This window comes from Galeopterus variegatus, unplaced genomic scaffold (assembly GCF_000696425.1).
Source record: "Galeopterus variegatus unplaced genomic scaffold, G_variegatus-3.0.2 Scaffold37, whole genome shotgun sequence".
NCBI classification, from domain to species: domain Eukaryota; kingdom Metazoa; phylum Chordata; class Mammalia; order Dermoptera; family Cynocephalidae; genus Galeopterus; species Galeopterus variegatus.
In genome coordinates this window covers 871,376-892,057 of record NW_007726148.1, presented here as the reverse complement: position 1 = coordinate 892,057, position 20,682 = coordinate 871,376, and the positions used below count along the sequence as shown (strand labels likewise).

Sequence of the window (20,682 nt, the reverse complement as noted above, 5' to 3'; positions counted from 1 at the left end):
CCCAAAGCCTGTTTGATACACAAGAACTAGGAATTTTTTGAGGGGGAAATGGAATTTTTTTAATTTAAAAACTTTTCTTTAAATATTGAGAGCCAGAGCCCTGGCTGATTCAGACTATGGAAATTCAAAAAATGGACGAATGAGATTTGGTTTCTGAAGTCAAGGACAGTTGTGCTCTATTTCCCATCTGGAAGGCTGGGAAGAAATAGCTTTGTCGGGTGCCCTGCCCCATTAGAGGGCAGCCAGAGTGGAACAGAAATGAAGGAAAGGTCTCAGCTGGCTAGCCTCAAGTTTTTCTTGGCTACTCCTTGAGGAGGAAGAAATTGGAGATGTTCCTGTGTCTCCATGAGTTGTATGGATAGAGTGGCTGGAATTTGAGAGCTAGGAACTTGCTAAAAGGTGTGTGTGTGGTGTAACTCCAGACAAGGGGTTCCATTCCAGAGGTTGTTATAAGGGGAACATTTCAGGCTGGGACCAGTGAAAGGATGAGGCTGAATTGTGGGCCTGAGTGGGGAACCAGTTAGCAGAAATGAAGGTCAAAGGCATTGCCCATCCCACCTCTACCCACGCTATGCCAATGAATTAGTTTGCCCTCACTGCCTCCCTACACTCAGAGCACCCTTCCTAGGATAACTGCATAGTTCAGTAGAAGAGAAATTCTCAAGTAGACTGGGTTTAAGCTCTGAATGGACCACATTTTGAGCCACAAGTAACCTTTCTCATTTGAGTTAACAAAGGATTCTCATGCTAAGTGGACACAGGGGATTCAGTTAAGTTTAATCACAGAGAAATATAAAAGTATATACTTTTGCACCTTAATGATGCGACTGTAAGTTTTAAATTTCCTACAAGTATAGAATTTATAAAAATAGCTAAGTCCAAAAATATTGAAGAATAACATAGTCAGAAGATAACCCATATTTGTACAGTTATACCTTCAGCACCTAAGAGTGCCTGGCGCACTGGAAATTTTCAATACATTTTGCTGAATGAAGGCACAATACTAAGGGAAAGCCATTGAATCAGATGACATGCGTTCATATTCTGTCTCTACTGCTCATTTGATGATTTGGGGCAAGTCATTCAATAATTCTGAGACTTAGTTTCTTCATTTATAATAAGAGGTGACTTACACCTGCCTCTAGTATTCTTATGTGGATGAAATAAAAGACTATATGTTAAATGCTCATCCCAGTGGCTTGCACACTGTAGGTACTCAATCATGATCATCGAAAATAAATCACAGCACATTTTTAAGAATACATAATGGGTATCACTTTATTCTAAACTCTAATCTTAAGCAAGATCCTAATTAGAATAACTTGAGTCACTTTCTTTGAATCAGAATCCCTGGATCTGTATTTTCATCATGTATCAGACCCCTCTGTGCTATAACTGCCTTGTGAAGAGTAGAACATAGACATTAGACTCAGAAGTAGACAAATGACCCTGGGCAGGACATAAAAACTCGTAGGCTCTTTGATTCCATCATCTGTATAAAGGGAGGGATATTAATTTTTACTTAAGTTTTCTCTGAGAATAAAATGAGCTCAGTTAGAGCAAGTGCCTTATAATGAACTTTCATCAGGCATGTGCTTAATGCCCCTGGAGACTGGCTTACGTGGCCAACTGCTTCAAATGCAGTAGCAAAACTGATTTCTCCCTGTGATTGAATCAAGAGCATGTATGTGAAAGCCTGCTGACAAGAGTAAAACATGATGTAAATGGAGGCGGCAGGGAGTGTCCTACCCTTTGAGGAAATTTTTCCACCCTATCTCTCTTTAAACAGGAGCAGGGTGCTCTTGAAAATATCGAACAACTCCCTTTTAACCCTGACCATTGTTTAAGGGCCACCAAGCCACCTAATCCCAGGAGGCAGACAAGGTGGAGACTGGCATCAGCCTAAAGTCAGTACTGAATTGTTTGTTCAGAGCTGCCCTGGCTGACCCTGCCCTACCGACCCTTGTCTAACTCTCTAAACATGGTGCATGACTGCTCCATCCTGCGTTGAGTGACCTCCATGAACTTGACCCCTGGTTAAAGTGACCTGTATGGCCTCGTTCACTCACTTCCTCATTTGTTCACTCATTCCTTCACTGATGAACTATATTCAAATTATAGTTAAGCAGTGATACTGAGTCTTGTAGAAGATAAAAGGATGATTCAGGGATTCAATGTGCCCTCACACATCTTAGAGTCTGAAGGGGAAAGAAGATAATCACACACAGATAACTAATGCATTTGTACTACAAATGTATTAAACTTATAGGCATGCTTGTACTCCTAATTTATATTATATACGTGTGTGTGCATAAGTATGTATGTAATACAGATGACATATGACAGAAGAAGAATCCAACTAAGGTGCTCTTAGAATTTGATGAGAAAAAAATGACAAATAAGGGGCTCATGCAGGTCTGTGCTGAAGGTCATCTGAGCTGGTCTTTAAGACATGGACAGAATTTGGGCATTAGGACAGAGTAGCTATACAGGTATTCATTTTATAAAAATTTGTTAAGCTACACATATATGCTTAACTTCAAAACATTTTGGCAGACACTTTAATTATCATGTTTCTTAAGTTTGCACTATGTTCTCTGCTATCTGACCATGCCAAAATGTATTGAAATATATATTTTAATTAGGCTAACAAAATAATTTTGTCACACCACTTCTAACAATAATTGGGGTACACTGATGAAATGGAAAACCAGGATTGGGATTCATCCATCTAAGTCATCTAAAATCCTGAAACCAAGATAATTTTCCCTAAGAAATAGAATCTATGGCTCTCTCTGTATTCTTTGACTCAATATTTCCTCTTGTAACACATGGATAGTATTATTCATCTCCCTGAGGTGTGTGGCAATTATGGGAGTTTCTAGGGCAATTTGTTTGAGTACTTTAATAAGTGTATTTGAAATCAGTTTAGAAGATCTTTCTTCCATCGGCAGGCTGACCAAGGGTTCAGAGACTAGTTCATCCATCACAGCATAAAGGGCCTTAGCAGAATCTACCCATGGGTAGAGGGCAAACTCTCCACCCACAGTCCCTTGAGGGAAATTGACACCTAGATTGGCAAATGGCTTGGAGGGCTAGGGATGGCTGTGGGAAGGATGGAGAAGGAGAGATGGAATGAGATGTAGAAGACAAAAAGTCCAGGTACCATGTGAGAAAATGTTTCACTGGTAGGAGGCCTTGAAAGGTGAGAGATTAGGAATCAGGATACTTAGGGGTTAAGCCTAAATGTGGAGATTTGTATATTCTTGTTATGGTTCAAAATGAATGTATAATAAGTGACACAAACAAAACCAAACCATTATAATAAGGAGAAAAGAGTAGGAACAATATAATGAGCCAAGGGAAGCAGTTGGATTAGAAAGCAAGTGCAGCAGAGTCATTAGAACTGAACACAATGATTAGTTCTGAGAGCCACTGCAGTCAAGGCAGGAAGAAAACAAGACAAATGACATGGTTTGCATGATATAAAGAAAGAGACAAACATTTTGCTAGCCTCGAAATATAGATATTTTATTCAGTGGTCTTGTGGTAGACAGAATAATGGTCTCCCACAAAGATGGTCATGTCTTAATCCTCAGACCTGTGAATTTTACCTTACACGGCAAAAGGGACTTTGCAGATATTATCAAGTTAGGGATCTTGAGATGGAGAGATTATTCTAAACATTTATGGCAGGCCCAATGTAATCACAAGGGTCCTAATATGTGAAAGAAAGAGGCAGGAGTGTCAGAGTCAGAGAAGGAGATGTGATGATAGAAGCAGAGGTCAGAGTGATGCCATTGCTGGAAGGGGCCATGAGTCAAAGAAGGCAGACAGCCTCTAAAACCTGGGAAAGGCAAGAAGACAGATTCTTTCCTAGAGCCTCCAGAAAGAACCAATCCTAAGGACACCTACATTTTAGCCTAGTGAGACCCATTTTTAGACTTCTGACCTCCAGAATTGTAAGATAATAAATTTATGTTGTTTTAAGCCACTAAATTTGCAGCCATTTTTTACAGCAGCAATAGAAAACAAATACAGATCTTTAAAAAATAATAGACTGTGAGATAAATCATTTAAATATAACTGTTAGGTCACTTCCGTCGAGAGTAAAAGTAATATGGCTAAGTTATGTAACTTTCTGGCCAGGCTGACTAGATGTAAAAACCTACTACATCAGAAGCATCTGAGGAGATGGTGAACAATTCAGATTCCCAGTCCTGCTAAACAAACCCTGGGGCTAGGACCTGGGAATCTGTATTTAACAAACACTTGCATTAGTTATCAAACAAACTTAGCACTTCAACACATATATTTACTATTTCAGTTTCTGTGGGTCTGAAATCTGGGCATGCCTTAGCTGGCTCCTCTGCTTCAACATCTCTTATAGCTGCAGTTGAGTAGCTGGCTGGGGATGGAGTCTCATCTGAAGGTTTGACTGGGAAAGAATCCACGTTAAATCTCCTGCATATTGTTGGCAGAATTCAGTTATTTAATGATTTTTTGACTGAGGGCCTAGATTCCTTGCTGGCTATTGGTTAGAGGTTGCCCTTAGTTCCTTATCAGGTGAGCCTCTCTGACATGGTAGCTTGCCTTATCAAAGCCAGCAAAAGGGAGAGTCTCCTAGCAAGACAGGGGTTACAATCTTAGTAACGTAATCTTGGAAATAACATCCCATCACCTTTGCCATATTCTACCAGTTAGGAGCAAGTCACAGGTCCCATCCACATTCAAGGAAGGGGATCACACAATGGTGAGAACAGCACAAGGAGAGGCTCATCTGCTCATCTTAGAGTCTGTCTACCATAGCTTCCCAGATGATTCCTGTGTACAACCAAGTTGGGAAGCACCAACCTAGGAAAATAATGATTAGAAGGAATGAATTACTTCAGTTGGACTTTTTGACAGGAAATACTTGCAAAACAATTTGAGACCATGGTTCTGGTGATGTCTCAGCCATGCCCTTTCTATAACACTGCTGTGGGTTAGCACAGTGTCTAGAAGTTGGAGATTATCATTACTCCCAGGCCCCTCTTTGCTATCAGCTCAGTTGCTCACTGTCCCCAAGCTGACCTCAACATCTCAGGAGAGCAGCTTGGGGAGAGAGTGCTATAGGACAGAAGGAGGGCAAATTGACATGGTGAGAGTGGGTCTCTGTGGAATTCATGAGCTTTGATTATTTTTCGTTTCTTGTCAAAAAATGTAAATTTTGCCCTGTCACAATATGAGAACTCATTGCACAATTTACACAGCTGATTTTAAATACTATCCTATTTCAAGCTCCATCACATTTTCCTCAGATACTGAAATGTTATTTTGGCAGAGACATTGGCATGTGCTTGCCAAGTCCTCCCGGGCACAAAACTAAACATTTCCCAGCCCCTTGCAGTTAAGTGAAGCCAGGGAGTGGAGTTGGCCTGTGGAAAGTGGCCTGGCTCCTGAAGCTTCCTACATGGTTCTTGAAATTTTCTCTTCACTTGTCTCTCGGCCAGATGTTGAGAGCACAGCAAAGGCCTCTGAAGCCCTAGGGATGTCATAGCCACTAGACTGAAGGAGCCGGGGGCCTCAGACAAGTCTTGCATTGTCATTGGCCAACTGCTCTGGAGTCAAATGTGAGTGAGAAATGAACAATTGCTGTATGAAGTCACTATGCATTGCAGCAGCCGACGTTACTTACCCTGACTAAAACAGCTGCATTATTTCCTTCTGTGGGACAGATGTCGCATGCTGGGCATGGAGGCACATGTAGTGGAATAGGTCAAGGGGTGACGTTGGGGGCATAATTCCATCTGTGTTCTTCTCCTCTAATCTATGCATCAGTGTGGATCATTCTAGACATCAAATCTCTATGTATGGAAATTGGGGTCTTTTCTCAGTGTGTCCGTAAGACAGGGCAGGCCTCCTATTCAGACTCAGACACTGATTCTAAGGGGGCTACTTGCTTGGAATTGCCACACTCCTTCCTATCTGACTAAAAATAATGACACTGCTGAAACCTCCTGCTGCCAACCTGTGCCCCCAGACCAGAAAGCTTTTGTACTGATGCCAGCCTGGTCCAAGCAGAGGTGGCTACACCCTGTGGACACCATGTAAGTGGAATGCTGGCTTACACTTGAGGGTTCGGTGATTACTCAGCCCACTCTTATTTCTACATTAACACTCTAGCCTGTGCCAGTAACGTACTAGCCTATCTCGTGTCAAAACCCAAGACTTACATTTTTAAAAAGAAAAAAAATATACTTAGAAGTCATCAAATAGTAAAGATCTCAATTTGCAATCATGCAGTTACCTTCTTCCAGGGTAGCTTCTAATAATTTCAAGATATGTTTGAAATGTTTTGCAGGGCCAGAAATATACACCTCCTGCATCATGCTAATTGAACAGCCATGAGATTGTGTAAGCCTGGGGTATGCTGTGAATTTTTTTTTTTTTTTTCCTTTTTTGTCTTTTGTCGTGACCGGCAACGGATCGCAACCCTCAGTGTCGCGCCCGTACCGGACCGGGACCGGCAACGGGATCACAACCCTCGGTGTTACCCCCGCACCTCGCTCAGCCAGTGAGCGGCCGGTCTGTATGTGGGATCCAAACCCTCGGCGGGAGCGCTGCCGCGCTTCCCAAGCGGCGCACTGTAGCAGTGCGCCACCGGGCCGGCCAATATGCTGTGAATTTTAAAATAATTTTAAAACTTATTTCTAGAATTAATTATATGCTGTATTTGAAATGCCTGGTTTAAAAAACAAACACATGATATCTCATATGACAAATTTAGAGCCTATGAAATTTATTTTTTAATGTGTACAATATTTTTTAAAGTATAATTCTTAAATTTCTTTGATATAGAAAGTTTTAAAATATATATACATCATCTTTAACTTAGTTTGCACATGTACAGAGCTTTGGGATATCATCTCTTAAATCAGCTATGAAAAAGGTTGGTAAAAATACTTAGGACTTGGGTAGAAAATTTTCTTAGTATTCAACTAATGTTTACTTATTTACTGAATGAATGAATGACAAGGGAATGACGCCAGCAGCCTCTGCCCTAGTTGGGACAACTAAAAATGTCTCCATTCATCGCCACCTGTCTCCTGGGAAGCTCAATCCCCTGCTGCAGAACCACTAGTGAGGAAGAAGGCAGGGGCGCGTTTGCAAAATCTGGGCCTTCAGCAGAGAGCTGTAACCCATGACTGGGACTCGGCTGCAAATATCAACTTTTGTCCTGGATGACCTTCCTTTCAATTCTTAGTTGGCTCCATGTGTCTTCTTTGTGAGGTATCCTGAAAGTAATCCATGACCTTGTCCAATTTCCCCATCCAGTTTAAATTCTGGCCGTGTGGATAGGACATTTTTTTTTCCCATTAGAATAACTAAAGTTTAAAGTTTAATTCTCACCAGACAATTCTGGGATCTGGTGGAGCTACTTCAGAAAGAATGTGCTATTATACAGGCTACTTTTTAAATTACTTAGATAGGAATAGACATTAAACTTGATGCATTTCACCTTGTTGACATTTGACAGGTATTAAAAAAAACAACCTAAGCATATATGTTTACATGTATCTTTTTTCTCAACAAAGTTTCCCAAGGAAACAATCTCTTTTGCCTACACTTAGATGAGGTTTTAATAATGTTTCATTAAGATCTCCATAAGATTTGTAGCAATATTTACATTTTATTTTCAGTGCTATAGGAATGCATCAGTTTTCCTCAGAAAAATAAGGCTTCCAACAACACGTTCCTGCTAAAGAGAAACCGTTAATTACAAATCCTAAAGGTTAGAATTTCAGCCCTGAGATAAACGGAAGAACCTCTCTTTTTCTCAGAAACAAATGGAGTCAACTCCTGAATTTGCTACCAAAAACTCATTTTCACTGATGCTCCCTGTGAGTTATATCAGGTGTGAACTTCCATAAAATAAAGGCATTATGTGGTAAGTAGGCAGGTGTGGTTTAAACAAAGAAATGCAAATAACTATGCCTCTACACAAAAAGAAATGTCCTCCAATTCACTCTAAAGTGCTTCCACACTGTGACTCAAGTTTCTGTGTCCAGATTTCCAAATGCTATTGTCGGCAAAGTCCTCTCAACATAACATTCTATGCTTATCTTCTCTTGGTAATTCCCTAATAAGTTTATTTGGAACGAAGCTATGTTATTTCAAGCTGCAAGGTCTTCAAACCCAGCATGAGAAATCTGGGTTGGCTTACATCTGCCTCTTAACTCTTTTCTCTTAATAACAACCCAGTAATCCAATTCTAGCTTGTGTTTTACTCAGTGCTCTATCAGGCGGCACGGGATTCAGTTTGCCCACTTGCTTACCAAGTGCCTGGGCTGAAAAATGTCTTATTGTTAAGCAAACAATGTGATTTGAAGACTTATAAGGAATCAAAAGGATAAGAAAGAAAACGAGGCCCTATAAAATATGTGATCTCTAAGTTTTCCTTATTTAAAGGGCAGTAGAACATGACTTTTCAATACAAGATAGAACATAAAAAAACTTTTGTAAATAAATTTTCTCAGGTGCCCCATGGAAGGAATAACATGTAATACTACCAAGCGATGTACTGATCAGCAGTTAATGCAAAAGCTTCCTTCTCATCACCCCAACTTGCTTGTGTTATTCAGCCTCACAGCTAAAGCTACATCAGAGTGCCAGCATATATGAGGCCACTCCAAAAAGTTCCTGCAAAAACAAGATAATACGAATCTTTCCATGAACTTTTTGATGTACCCTCATATTTTTCTTTTCTGCACAAAATTTTTAGCTCAGATTGTTGGTTCAGATCATTTTCCGGAAGATGTTTTAACCAGAAGAAATACCTTGCTTGAATTAGAGTGTCCCAGGTCTCAGCGTGAAATTGGTGATGTGCTAAGAACATTTCTGCAGAACTCCACTATATCTGCCTACCAGCTGCCAGAGATGTACATACATAGAGTTCTTTTTATATCAGAAAGGCAGGTAATTCTGATCTCTTAGAAGAGAAAAGGCAACATAGAAAAAGCTGATAAAATAGAGAAGGAAAGAAACAGTACTTTAAGAGCATTCCCTTTATTACCCTGCCCTAACTGTCCCTCACCCCCATCCCAAATTCTGAAAACCCACCCTACAATTCAGAACTCCAAACTCAGACTTCTCATGTTCTTGTGGCTTCTGACCTTTTTGCCGACCCACTGATAACCTAGCATAACAGAGATTAACTAACCATGTGCTGAAAGGTACCACCATCCCTCAGGGGGTATCGAACTACATGAAGAACTTTGTGTCCTGGCAGGGGAAACACAGTCTAACCTAGTTTTCTTACCACTACACACATTTCACGGGCCTGGGAAAAATGGATCTTCTTACTTGTTTTACTGAACTCCATCAAAACAAGACTAGGTGTCGCCCAAACAACTAATCAGAGCCTGGATTTTATTGTGGCTTGAGAGGAAAGCAGAAAGACCATTGACATTTTCTTGGCTCTAAAGCTAACTTAGGGGGACCTCAAAACCCAAACATTCCTCAAGGGATACCAAATACCAAATCTCACTATACTTGATGTGGAGAGAGGTATTAACTGAAGAACCCATATATTCTTAAGCTAGTTTTGAAAAATTGATTGACAATATGAAGACAGCCATATTCAACATAGACATCGTGCTACACTTGTTCTTAGTGCTTTCTTTGGGTTTAGTCCAAAATATTGAGCTAATATTCAAAGCCTGTCTTCTCATGCCAGAAAATTTGTATGCATGAATTCTCTGCATTATCACCAGCAGAGAACTAGTGCTCAATCTAAAGCCATTGCCTGCTAGGGTAACCTCCCTTCCAAAGCTGAAGATCTCCGTCTTCCAACAAAGTAAACACCCAATGCCAGAATGGCAAAGAACCATAGTTATTCTCTCAAAGCCTCTTGGTCAAGGTGTGAAATTATCCAGTCCTCGCTCCAAACCACAAGTGGTATGATCAGCTTCAATCACTTCTCTCCTCTCCACCCCTGTCATCCCTTCTTCGGTTCAAGCCACCATCCTGTCTTCCTTGCAGTACTGCAACAACCTTTTTTGTTTTGTGTTGTTTTTTGTTTTGGTAAAAGTTGTTGAGGTGTGATTTACATATTATAAAATCCATCCCCTTTATATGTACATTTCAATGATTTTTAGTAAGTTCACTGAGTTGTACAACCATTACCTTAACCCAGTGTTAAAATATTTCCATTACCCCAGAGAGATCCCTCATGCCCTCTTATAGGCGTTGGGAGAAATCACCCTCGGAGACCGATATGGAAAAAAATAAAACTTTATTGCCAGCAGCTGGGACTGCACCAGCCAATTCAGAGTGCGGCCCGAGCCATTTTTACTTTCGTTTTTTAAAGCTGCAAGCATGGCAACTCAGTCGCCCAATCACCGTGCTAGGAGTTATTAGCCAATGCAAGCAAGCCAACAGTACATAAGCTAATTTTGCAGTTAGCATGGCTCCTCTCAGCCCCTCCCACGTTTTCCCACCTGGGTTTTTCCCACCTGAGTTTTTACAAAAAGGAGGGGTTATCTTAAATGGCGTCGGTCCTGCTCTCGGAAAAAGGACATTACTTCAGCCCATTTATAGTTAATCTCCATTCCCATTCCCAGCCCCTGGCATCCACTAATTTCCCTTGGCTTTACAGATTTGCCTTTTCTGGATATTTCATATAAAGGATCCTTTTACTTAGTATAATGTTAATCCATGTTGTGGCACGAACCACTACTTGATTCTTTTTTGTGGCTAGATAATATTCCATTGTATGGATAGACCACATTTATCGGTTTACCCACTGATGTACATTTGGGGTCGTTTTCACTTTTTGGCTCTTATGAGTAATGTTGCTATGAACATTCACATACACCTTTTAAGGGGACATATATTTTATTTCTAGAGTAGCTGGGTAGTATGGAAAATTTATGTGCTGCAGTCTCTTGACTCTTTTACTTGTCTCACATCTTGACCCACTTCAAGACTAGAATGATCTTTTAACCAGGCATAGTTTTGCCTGGTTAAAATTTTCCAGAAGCTTCTCATTGTTCTTGAGTTAAACCCAAAACTTTGCAACACTGTTTATGGAGACTTGCATGAGCTCTTTTCACTTCTGCAGCCTCTAGTCCTGTTTTCCACTTCACCTGGCTCCTCCCCCTTCTCTATATCAACCAGACTAAATTTTAATATTCTTAACAGACTGTGTTGTCTTACGGTCTTAGCTTGGGCTGCTGTCTCTACCTAAAAATCTTCTTACCTTTAGAGTAGTGGTTAACAGGGCAGCTCTGAAGTTAGACACTTGAATTTACCAATTAAGAGCTGTACGACTTTGGGCAAGTCATGTCTCTGTATATCAAATTTATTTAACTTAGGGATTAACAATGGATCTTGACTCATTGGGTCATTGGAAGGACTGAATGTGTTAAAATGTGTGAAGTCCTTAAACCAGTCCTCAATAAAAGTTAGTGATGGTTAATGAATTCTTCATGTTTCAGCTTAGATTTAACTCCCTTCTAGAAGCCTTTGCTGACCTATTAAGTGTGGGCTTGTTCCTTTAAGTGTTTCCATAATACTCTGTTCTTGTTGTATCATATTGTTATTACCAGTTTATTTGTCTCTCTTCCCCTGGCAGTCTTTGAGTCTTGTGAGGCAAACCAGAGCACTTCTATCCTGGCATCTAACATAGAGATGAATCACAGTAAGTGCTCATTAAAATATTTGCCGAGTTGAAAAACTATACTAGATAGTCTCTATATTCCATTCATTCCCACCTTTCTTTGCTCCCAGAAAGACCTCCATGGACTGTATCATCCAGACTACTTACAAGCTACAATTAGTAGTTTGGTTGAGTTTGGCCAAGAGGAGGCTCTGGCAAGAGGCAGATGGGTGGGTGGAGGAAGAGGTCATGGTAATTACTCTTCCCACTTCCTTCCTGCCTTGGCTCTGCAAGTGGCTGCATTATTCTATAGCTGTGGCTCCTATCAGGACACCTTGCTTCCATAGCTCTAGCTCTTTCTGGTGCCAGTAAGAATATTCCCTTCCCTTGCTCCTTCAGACCTTGGAGTGGTGCCAACAACTTCCCATTATTGCTAATCTCTTGATGCTCTACCATGCCTCATCAGTCCTTCAGCCTACCCAACCATCTGTAAAAAGTTCATTAATCTCCCTCCATTTGAGTGTGCCATCTGCTTCTTGTTGGGACCCTGAGTGGTACAATGACTGAGCATGGCTATTATTGTACAATTCACATTCCTGCTAGGGGTTTCGGATGGCAGAGAGGGGTTTTCTTTGGTATGCTTTGTTGGAGAGGTGGTGGTGGGAAAGAATATGATACTACTATTAAAATAGCTTGCAATGTTTCTATTACTTATTTATATATGTATATATGTCACTTGCTATATGCTAGGAACCGTTGTAACCAATGGTTCCATATGGATTGTTCTTAGCCATTGTACACTGTTGGATTATTCTTTCCAGTGTACTCTGTAGTAAAGACTGGGTAGCAGTGCTTGACTTGATTAATAGAATATCATAGTCCATCCAGAGTGCTAACACTCTTTTTCAAAAAAGATTTTTAAAAGGTTTTCATTTAATATTGAAAACATACAAAATATTGAAAAGTTAAAAAAAACAAAAGAATAATTTTGGTTCTCTCTTCTTTTTGCCCCATCTTTAGTAAAGGGCTCAACAGCGAAATCATAAAAGCAAGAAGCAGAAAGAAGGGCCTAGATAATCAGGCACTGATTTATAAATGGAGCATTGAATATAAGGCCACAAGGAATCCTAAAACTGCTCAAAGAAAGAGTTTTATACTCAAGGGCATTATTAACTTCTCTCTATTGTATGAACAGCAAAACTTTCGGATCTAAGAGTAAATGAACGCTGCCATAGATGAGATGAATACGACTTTACTTCTGAAATGAATACGACCCAACTGATCAGCCCCAATTGCACAGAACTCACCAGTTTGATATGCCCGTGACCTGGCCTGAAGCATGCAGTGCCTTGACATTTCTGGTGGCACACTTTGATCGTAAATTTCAATAATCCGTTCTGGATTGCTGCAATAAAATCGGAAGGGCTTAAAGTTGGGCACACTGGAAACTACTGTGGCCAAAAGTAGGATGATGTCTTTCATGTTTTACCTTAGATTGCTAGTGTGGATTTTCACACAGGTTCTCCAAACCTATAGTCATCAGAATCTGCTGATGCATTTCTTCATTTAAAATCAAAGCTAATATTTCATTTTTTAAAATTCTTTCTTGTTTACATTCAGAATAAAAGTCAATGTTAGCATCTGGCAATGTTTTTGTAATTTTTTGAATAAAGCCACATTTGGAAGAGGTCTCCTCTTCAAACTGTACCAAATAACACACCAAAGGATGAAGTAAGACACACACGTGAGCCCGACTGTTTGACTTCAATCTTTCTACTGCTTTTGGATCTAATTTTGTATCTTCAGGACTAGAAGCCTTAGTAAGCACTTATTTCTGGATGAGCAGGCCAATACGAAATTCAGTTAACTCCAGCATTTACAATCATTTTTCAAACAAGCAGAACATGGTTTCTGGATAAATAAGGATCATGGTTTTTCAGCCTTGACTCATGTTTAATAAGCAATTTGCCCAGCATGCAAATCTTCACTAGAGCAGTGGAGATCAACAATTTCCTGCTTTCCACCACCACAAGACCAGTTCTCTTCACCTGCTTTTGGTCAGTGGATACTCTGGCCATTTCTTCACTATCTCCTAAGTGTCCATGCTTTCGCTCTTCATTTTTGGTCACGCTGCCAGTGTGAGTGCTGAACGACCACCCACCCCCAAGCTCTCCGGATTCTCATCTGTCCTGCTTCTTTCATCCCAAGCCTAGCATCCTCTGCTGTCCAGGAAACCTCTCCCTGTCAGGCATGATCTTGGCCCCAGTGGCTCCCCCTCGCCCAGAGTGCTAAGACTCTTCAAGTATACAGTTCTTTCCAGTTCCAGCTAATGGTACATTTCTCAAGCTATTATTTGTAGCTCTCTTTGAGAAACAATGCTGTATGTGTGATCCCATAAGTTCCATTACAGGAATAGGTTTCAGACAGCCAATCACTAGACTCTGAAACCAGGAAAGATCTATGGGTCCAAAGACCACTCCTGGACATCTGTGTTTCTTGTGCTGGTCTGTCAATATTTAGTCAGCACATGCTCTTTATAGAGCATAGTCCTATTTGCTTAGTTTCCAAGAAACAGGAGGCTTGGACTGAACCTTCAGGTGGTTTATGATGTAATTGCTTTGTGTCAAATAGCTGTCTTTTTGCGTATGAACTAAGAGCTATAAACAGTCACCCACAAGAACTTGGCATTATTATTCAATTTGCATGATTTTAAATGATTCTCTAATCATCAAAGCTCAGATTTCAAGAGCTCTAATCTAACTACTTTGTTAAGGTCATTAAAATTTGTCATGAGCAAAATGCGAAAAGCTACACAGAGGAATTAATGAGTTTTTAAAAGTGCATGTTCTAAGAAGATAGCTATGTTAGTTTCCTACAGCTGCTGTAACTAATTACCACAAATTTTAGTGGCTTAAAACAAAGCTAATTTATTATTTTACAATGCTGGGGGTCAGAAGTCCGGATGAGTCTCACTGGGCTAAAATCAAGATGTCAGCAGGGCTGTGTTCTTTCTGGAAGCTCTAGGGGAGAATCAGTTTCCTTGCCTCTTCCAGCTACTAGAGGCTGCCCACGTTGCTTGGCTCATGGCCCTTCCTCCAGCTTCAGAGCCAGCAGTGCTGGCTGAGTCTTTCTCACACTGCATCATTCTGACACTGCTTCCTCCTCTGACTTTCCTGCCTTCCCCTTTAACTTAAAAGGACTCTTTTGATGATATTGGGCCCACCTGGAAAATCCAGGATACTCTTCCCATTTCAAGATCCTTAGCTTAATCACATCTGCAAAGTCTTTTCTGCTATGTAAGGTAACATGACTCATAGGTTCCGGAGATTAGGATGGGGACATCTTTAGTGGCCATCATTTTACCTACCACAACACCTATTAAATAATTATTTAAAATGTTAGAAATCGGGCCGGCCCGGTGGCGCACTGGATAAGTGCGCCGCTTGGGAAGCGCGGCGGTGCTCCCGCCCGAGGGTTCGGATCCCACATACAGACCGGTTCCCGCTCACTGGCTGAGCGAGGCGCGGGGGCAACACCGAGGGATGCAATCCTGTTGCCGGTCCCCGGTCCGGTACGGGGGCAACACTGAGGGTTGCGATCCGTTGCCGGACACGGAAAAAGACAAAAAAATAAAAATAAAAAAATAAAATGTTAGAAATCTTTGTTTACTGTTATAAACAATAAAAAGGGGAACTAAAAAGTATTCTATGGGTGCTTTTTATTTTTCTCCTGAGGCCATAAAAAAAAATACCTAGACACATTCTATTGCCTTGATGTCTTTAAATGGGAATAAACATAACCACTTCAAGGAGTTTAAATTTTTGAATTTTAAATGACTAATACGGGTCAAATTACTGATGTAGAGAAAGTGCTCAAAAATAATCCCCTGTTCATTGCATACCATTTTCATACATTTTATTTTCCCTATGTTAGGAAAAAGTAAATATTTCAGTTTAATAATTATAACAGTTTAGGGTTCAGATGTCATTTTGTGATTTAATTGCTCCGTGAAATAATTGCACAGTTTGTATCATCTCACCTTCAAAATTAATACAGAAGAAACACATTTTTTGAGCCTACATATAATTTTTACTTAAGTAGTTTGGGGTTTGGCTCTCTACAAGATAGGAACTAGAAACATTTTTTGGTTTCTGTGGTGGAAGCTAGGAATTCTTCCCCAAATTCACATGATAACTATCAAATGTGATTATTCATTTCAACAACTGAGAAGATAATTGGAAAGTTTGAAGAAAGCCAGGTCGTACTTAGCACCGTAAAGTATCACAGTCGCGCCACTGTATTGGGATGACAGTAAAGTAAACGGCTGCCAACAAAACATATAGTAACCAAAAAAGATAACCGAGTCATATTTCAGCACATGCATACAATGTGTGGTGATCAAACCAGGATCATTAGAGTATTCATCATCACAAAACCTTATCATTTCTTTGTGCTGAAAACATTTGAGCTCCTCTCTTCCAGCCACTTGAGAATATACAGTAAATTATTATTATTATTATTATTTTTTTTTCCTTTTTGTCTTTTTTCGTGACCGGCAACGGGATCGCAACCCTCGGTGTCGCGCCCGTACTGCGACCAGCAACGGGATCGCAACCCTCGGTGTCGCGCCCGCACCGCGCTCAACCATTGAGCGGACTGGTCTCTATATGGGATCCGAACCCTCGGCGGGAGCGACGCCGCACTCCCAAGCGCCACACTCTACCGAGTGTGCCACCAGGCCGGCCCATACAGTAAATTATTTTTAATTATAGATGCCTAGCACTACTGTACACCCCCAGAACTTATTTTTCCTACCTAGCCATAAAATCAATGTGTCAATTAAAAAATAAATATGTTTTTTAAAAAATCAATAACTAATATTAAAAGGTAGATAAATACTTCCTGAAAATATAAATATCTAATGGTTACAATCATAATTTATTCACCCTTTCCCTGTTGGTGAACATTTAGGTTGTTTTGATTTTTTTCTTGCTTATATGCAATGAAGATTCTTGAGCATAAATATATGTTAACAGCTCTGAGGGAAAAAAAAACAAAGATAACTGATTGCCAGGTCAAGAAATGGGGCCACGCAGATAGGTAAGGCATTGGCTTTTGTGGTGTTTACATTCTAATGGGGGAGAGAAGGAAATTATCCACCAATTGGTAAGTTAGCCAGTGTGCAAACAATATAAATCCAGAAAATGGTAAATGTTATGGTGACAGTGATGTGCTAGGCTGTCTGTGCCACAGGAGAGGATACTCTAAGGAAAGATGTCTCTGGGGAGGGGACATTTGAGCTGTTACTTGATGATAAGTGGTTCATCCTGCAGGTCTTTAAGAGTCCAAATCCCTCATCTCCAAAATGGGGTATGTGCACTACCAAGGGTGAGCAAGAGACTTTATTGAAGTACATGGAGAAAAGATTAGAGTTTGTATTTGTATTTATTTTTATCTAGGAAATAAGAAAGAAATCAAACTTTTCTAATGTAGGGGAGGCTTGTGGCTGAGGCCCTCATAACAAAAGACAGATTATTAACAGGAGATAAACATACAAATTTATTTTATATAAGTTTTATGTGACACAGGATCCTTCAGAAATGAAGGCCTAAAGAAACAGGTAAACTTGTGTATTTTTATGCTTAGGTTTGATAAAGAATGGACAGACATGAGGAAATATGATTGGAGAACAAGAGTACGATCTAGTGGTTATAAACTGGGGGTAACTTAGCAAGGCCTGTTTGTTCAGATTCTTCTCCGTGTCCCTGCGTCCTCAGAGGGAATACTATTATGGCAATCTCAAGTTAGTAATAAGAAAATGTCAGAAGCAACTGTTTTCCTACGTCAAGTAGGACATCATCAGCCACATTACGATTCTCCATTCAGAGTTGAAGAGAACTTGGCCACAAATATTTAACATTATCAAGAAAGCCATATAAAGCCTGTATTGACAACTACTTCCATTATAGACAAATGTTACCCCAAGAGTGATTGTTACCCTATAGGATGATGTCAGCACAGTGAGCAACATTTAAAAATATTTTTTATTCACTTCTGCATGTTTTATAATGTATAAAAGGAATTGGTTCCTGGTTCATGTATATAATTTGTAAATTGATATATGTATATTTAGGATACCTGTGCATTTATTTTTACTTCTAGACGTGCATAATCAAACACACTTTTCAATCGTTGTTCTAAACTATTTGACAGTTTTGGCTCTTGTCATCAACTGTCACCAACCATATATGGGGCAACCCAGCTCTGATCCCTGAAACTAATTTTCAAAGATAGTGTAAAGTTTTGGTGCCAAGAATCACACAATCCACAGAATCTAGGTGAGGTGGCAATTCCCTTATGCTTTGGAAGGAACATTCCAGTTCCAACTAGAAGCTGCAGGGAATCTGTGCCCATCCCTGAGGCAGGACTATAATTCCCGTGTCTTTGGTTCATACAAGGTGATGATGATCAAGATTCCTCTGCAAATCCATCCCTGAAAGTAGAGTTTCCTAGGTCTATACAGGGTCCTGTCAGCGACAAGTTTTGTGACTGTGTGTGTATGTGTGCGTGCATGCACATGTGTGCACCAAAGTGATACCAACCATGGTTTCCGTGGGTGCCTTGTGATTTCAAACTCATTTTAGTTGTTTGGATGCTTGCCTTATTTTAACATTGGATAAAGTATTTCATAAAAGACGTTGTTACTTTCTTTAGTCAATAGCCAAGAAAATACAAAATGTAACTATGAGGATATTTAGAATTAAAAGAGTTAAATGTATTACGTGTGTGCGTGTGTGTTATTCTAAGCAGCATTGACAAAATAATTTAAAATAAAAATTTGTCCTTAAGTTTGGCATTAAATGCAGCAGCTTTTCAGATGCTCTAACATTATCAAGTGCCTGTGGTAAACAGCAATTGGTAATCCTTAAGGATTTCTTGGGGACTAGATTGGGAATGTTTCAACACGCACAATAGAATGTCTTCCCAGGAGAAAAGGGCCAGTGGAACCTCAAGGCTTCTGTGTCCTATATCCCACATTTATCAAAGTAATAACTGTCCTATCAAAGGATTTTTTTCCCATTCATTCCCTTTTCCTGCTCCCTTTGTGCCCTCTTTAGCTAGGCACACGCACCACTTCTTGGAACATAGACTAACACATCTCAGAAACAAGAGCAGGGTAGAGTTATTGAAGACTCAGCCAGTCCTCAGTGTTTTTAGAGATTTGGTGCATTCGATTCACGTTTTTCATCTATCTCTATAGCATCCCATGCTTTGAAGTGTAATGCCACATAAAGGTCACGAATAAGAGAATCTTGTGTAGGTAAAAGTATGTGCATGTGTTGTGTGTTTAGATTATGGTGTCCAATCTTTCTCAGGAGGTAGATAACTTGATGGAAGTGTTCTTAAGTGTTCTCCAGGCATTGAGTGGTGGTGGTGGTGGGGTGTGTGTGTATGCATGCATGTGCACGTGTGTGTGTGTGTATGCATGCGTGTGCACGTGTGTGTGTGTGTGTGTGTGCATGCATGTACATTGGCAGAGGGTGAGGAAATAGGCTTTCATAGAAAACCATCTTTCCCATACTGTGGGAAAGAAGGTGGGTTTGAAGCCTCTTGAATTACTAAGCCAACACTACTCGAGGGCCCATTCCAGGCACATGAAACTTACACAAGTGGCTTGAATGATCCATGAGGACTGTACATTTGGACCCAATTATTTGTTCCCTGGAAAATCTCTTCTATCCCTTTCTTATTTTTACCAAATCTGCCCTGAAGGTAGAGTCTGAATTGAAAGTTCAGGGAATCTGTGAGTTCCAAATCTATTTTAGTGAAAACATTTCCAGTTCTGACCAATTTGGGGGTCAGCGACAAGCTAGCCTCTATCTGGGTGAGGCGGTCAGTTCAGAGTGGGACCTGGCAGCTTTGCTCAGCAGTGGGAAGGAAAGGGATGGGGACGGAGCCTTGTGATCACTTTGGCCTCCTCTTTTCTCTCCCCAGAGACCCATTTCATCACTTCAGTCTTTCCATATTGAGGTCCTAGTGGATTTCCTCTGGAGAGGACAACTTCCCAGGGGATTTCCAAAGCCCCATGTCCTAAACTAAAAACACAGAAACTGAAGCCCCCCCACTCCCCTCTTGTTGTCACAATAAACACATACTACAATAGGATGGTTTAATTTATTTTACATGTGGAAGATTTTATTAAGTTTAAAGTAGACTGGGTACACAGTTCTTTCATGCAGCTGCAGTTTATGATGAGAGTAACCCAAAACAAATGACCACATGATAAAATAATGTAATGGAGTGCTTCAAGAATTCCGAGTGGACAGAAGGTTGGAAAGTAATCCTTTGTGAAAATAGAGCCAGCCTCACATAATGGTAGATGCTAGTAGATTTAAAATCCAAGGAAATATGCACTTGCCCCAGGATGTCATTCTCAGCATAATAAACATGGTTCCAAATGCTTTTACAAAAATATTGTCACATGGAAAGCCTGGACGTTTGTCATCCTCCAGCAACATCTATTTGGACAAAATTTAAACCTGGAATCACTGGATGGGCTTTTTATTTTTATGAAGGCAAATTCAAAAAAGATTCTAGCATTTCTCTTCCTTTTGATCTAGTTGTCAGGTCACCTACCGGCCCACTTTCTTCTTATGTCAGCCCGAGTGGAAGAAACTTCTTAGATGACTTTTTCGGACTGCTCACTTCCTTGAAGCCCACTGCCTCTTTTCCTGGCCAGTCCAGACACACAACTTTAGGCACTGCAGGGACAGCAAACCTGTAGCACTGTCCCCTCCACTACCACCAGAGACCTGCTCCAGCACTTAGGAAATGTTTTCAGAATGTCCTTTTTCACTCACTCATATGATCCTGTCATAATGCACGAAACATTAAGAGATGAAAATGCCATTCTGGACAATGGCATGTTTTGGATGACATGGAGGAACTGGACTGAGCATGAAACAGCGTGATTGACTGGAAAGAGGATATATCTTTTTCATTTAGAAGGCTCGATTCATGGTCCTCACTCCGCCGTTCAC

At 40.4% G+C, this 20,682-nt stretch overlaps 1 pseudogene; it reads right to left on the bottom strand.

Annotated features, from left to right (window-relative positions):
* Positions 1–12,850: 12,850 nt before the first annotated feature.
* Positions 12,851–20,682, bottom strand: part of LOC103589334 — a 114,822-nt pseudogene continuing 106,990 nt past the window's right edge.